General features: G+C 40.5%; 1 non-coding gene across 1 annotated transcript; it reads left to right on the top strand.

The window, feature by feature from the left end:
• Positions 1–368: 368 nt before the first annotated feature.
• Trnai-gau (transfer RNA isoleucine (anticodon GAU)) lies at positions 369–441 on the top strand. The gene has a single exon. It is a non-coding gene; the product is annotated as a tRNA-Ile (tRNA).
• Positions 442–3684: the final 3243 nt, after the last annotated feature.

Raw genomic sequence — 3684 nt, 5'->3', positions numbered from 1 at the left:
CTTTTTTAAGTCCAACTCCACCACGTAAAATCTTACATAACCAGGAAGCAATCGCTGCGAAAGCTTTACAGGATAAAAGACAGCTGTTCACAGCAAAAGCCATAACTGGCAATCACCGCAAAAGCTTTGCTAAACCTGTAAAGACAATTTCAGCAAAAGTCCTTTTTTAAGTCCAACTCCACCACGTAAAATCTTACATAACCGGGAAGCAATCGCTGCGAAAGCTTTACAGGATAAAAGACAACTGTTCACAGCAAAAGCCATATAACTGGCAATCACCGCAAAAGCTTTGCTAAGTAATTATTTCACTCATAATTATTTATCACGGGAAGTTGTGAACTCAGAAGTGACAAGCTCCCAAGGTCAGTGGCTTCATAGCTCAGTTGGTTAGAGCATCGCACCGATATCGAGAAGTCGCGGGTTCAAATCCCGTTGAAGTCCTGAAAAATTGTCAGGCTTCTCGACGCAATAGATATTTGCGCTCATCACTGCGAGACAACATGGTTTCACTTGATTGTTAACGAATGCAAAAACAGTTTTTGCAATAACTAAAAATTCTTGTGTTAAGCATGAGAATTCGACGAAGAGGTACATGTGACTTAATCGGCGCAGAGTAGAGAACCATTAAACTCAACCCACATATGACGCCAAGTCTGGGTATCAAACCCAGGCCACATCGGTGGGAAGCGAGTGTTTTCACCACTGCGCCATCCCTCCAGAACCCTTCAGATCCCTGTACCCGATACTGAGCCTGAGCCTTGTCAGTAATCTTCCGTTTGTGTCATGTGGGAAAACCGCAATAACCGGAGAAAAACCTCTCCTAGCAGAGTAGAGAACCAAGATACTCAACCTACATTTGACGCTAAGTCTGGGAATCGAACCCTCGCCACTTTGGTGGAATGTGAGTGTTTTCACCGGTGCGAAATCCAGGTCCCCCAGCAGAAACGGCCACTTTCAACAAAAACTTTTGACTTTTGTTGTTTTAAGTCAAAGGATAGTACAGCTCAACATCTCAGAGACGAAAGTGTCTTCTTAATGTTCGGTTTAAGTAAGGATCTGGTACACGTTTACTCACTCCCATCGCTACTCGTCTTTATTTAGGTTGAGATCGAGCTAATTATATAAAGTGCTCCAGATAGGCTTATTGTAGTTTGCGAAACGAAACCAAACGAAACGAAACCATGCCAAACGAAACCAAAAAGAAATTGTGAAACAAGTAACCTACACAATATATGATTCAATCAAAATCATTTTTTAAAGAAAACCTTGATTTTAAAAATCGTTCTTACACCGCTGGATCTTTGAAGAAACCTCTCTTCCAATCTCATCCCATAATCGAAGTTTTCTACTGTAAAAAGGAAAATGGCATGACATTGAGGGCACTACACAAGTGGCAGTAATCGTTTCCTGCCGAGGGAGAATGCGTGACGCTTTCGATATCCGGTCACATGTTCTACTTTTGGCGGAAAACGTATACGGACTGCCAAGTCAAGGCAGCATGGCGTTCAATTTGCCATCGTTTGGGTTGCTTGAGCGTGCGAAGAGAAGTTCGGCGTTCAGTGATTTCATTCGGATTTTCGTGGAGCGATCTTACTGACAAGTAGGAGATCGGCAGAGGAAGTTTTGGGTGTGTGTTCACTGCGAAAAGAAGTGATTGAGAGTCAGTCGTTGTAAAGAAACTGGAAGAAACTTCTCCGACAACACGAGAGGGAGACACGTTTACTTTTTAAAGGAAGCTCGAATCATGAAATCCCTGCGCCACAAAAATATCGTCGAAATGAAAGTTGTTTGTGAAAATCCTCTTGCCATGATGCTAGAGTAACTATGTGTTTTTTGATTAGGCCTGGAAGGTCGGGTAAGCTCTCTCGCTGTTTTGCACAAGAGATTGACTGTCCATAAATGACTGGAGAACTGGCAACCAAAACAGGTTGTTCCAAACATTTACCTACTTTACGCAGAATAGTTATTTACGTTTTGCTATTACTGTTAACAATAAAGATTGAAGGTATATTCTGCTCGTATTTTCTTAGGATAGAGAGGGTAATGGAAATGCGTAGATTTCTCTGGTGAACACAGTAGAATGATAAACTTAATTAACCGGCAATGGCGTCGAAAGTCATGTAACGCAAATGGCGTTTTAGTGGATCTTTGAACAAAATATACCCTTATGAAGCTCAATAATGGCAAGTCAATTGGATACTGAACAAGACAGGCGGTGGAATCTTAAAAGCGACGAGTAATGGACTTCGACAACAATCTGTCGCCCGTCGAACGGAAATCAAAGTGAGCTGCATTTCTTAGATTTTCCCAAGTGTGCTGTTATGTAGAACACTGAAACCAAATGGAAAATTCTCTGGTATCTTATGGGTTCAACAAAGACAGAGAACGAATCGAACACCTTAATTAAGTGGATCTGTGATCAACTCTGCACAGTCCGGCTTCAGGTAAAAAAAAAAATAATTGGAAATGTGACAGCCAAGAATTATTTGAAAGAAAGCTTGTCGTCTATTTTGTGCTTCATTATTTAAGGAAAAGGTTCTTCATGGATACGGTTTGATCCTGAAATTTCGTTTGTTGTAATATTGCGCATATTTGACACGACTGAGTTTTTTCTCTTCACCCACGTAATGAAATAGGAAGGGTTTTTGCCTCTAATAGCAAATATGTTATTTGTTTCACAAAAATTGTTCGCTGGAAAAGGTGGCCTTTATGAATTCATCATGTTTTCTAATATGCGAGCTTAACAGGATAGTTTTTATGGCAATAGTAAAGCATTTTCGTGTCAAAAAGAGGTTAGCGTCTTTCTGTTGTGCTAATTTAATTAAATGTAGATATACATTCTGCCTCGTGAGTTTGTTATTCTCTTTAACCAACAAAGGCGTCGAAAGTCATTGCAACGCGAATGGCGTTTTAGTGCATCTTATGTTGTTTGTTTCAAAAAAATGTTTCGCTGGAAAAGGATTCCGTGACTCACGTGACTTCACAGAGCCAGAAAATAGTATTTTCTGGCTTTGTGAATTATAATATTGAATTTTCGAGCTTAAGGTTGAAATGTGATACGGGAGGATACTTTTAGTATTGCTTTGTTAGCAGGAAAGGTGTTCTCGAAAATAAACAGGTCTGTTGGAAGCGTGCTTGAGTTTCAACAAAATGAGCCCCAAAATCAGCAAAAATTTGAATTACCTGGTAATAGATAACCTCGTCTTGGGGAGTAAATTTTTGACTTAGCAGAAACAATGGTCTCCCTCAAGAGTTTGGGCGATTGTGATCTTTGTTTTGACTTCGCTCATTTATTGTCAAATATAACACTTGACAGAAAAAGGAACTTACGAAAACCCGGTATCTTGCCATCATTTGACACAGATGCTTCACTGTTTGACGAGTAAACATGCCGCGGTAACTTAATCACGGCGTCTCCTGAATTCCGGCGATGTCACTTTCGATTTTGCGATTTATTGAAGTACAATAACAAAATTGAACGTAGCAAAAATCTCTTGTCGCTGATAATAACTTTTTATATTCTATATTCAAAATTAATGTTGTTTTCATGTCGTAAATATGTTATGCACCAGCCAAAGTAAATCCCCCCCCCCCCCCCCCCAACCCGAGAAAGGCGGGGACATTAGCGGAACAAAAACCGATCATTGACCCTCAAAACTGTCCCCGGCGGTACGCGGGGTCTTG

This window comes from Montipora foliosa, chromosome 3 (assembly GCF_036669935.1).
Source record: "Montipora foliosa isolate CH-2021 chromosome 3, ASM3666993v2, whole genome shotgun sequence".
Taxonomy (NCBI): domain Eukaryota; kingdom Metazoa; phylum Cnidaria; class Anthozoa; order Scleractinia; family Acroporidae; genus Montipora; species Montipora foliosa.
Note: the sequence above shows the minus strand (reverse complement) of the source record. Positions and strands in the feature narration are given on the sequence as shown.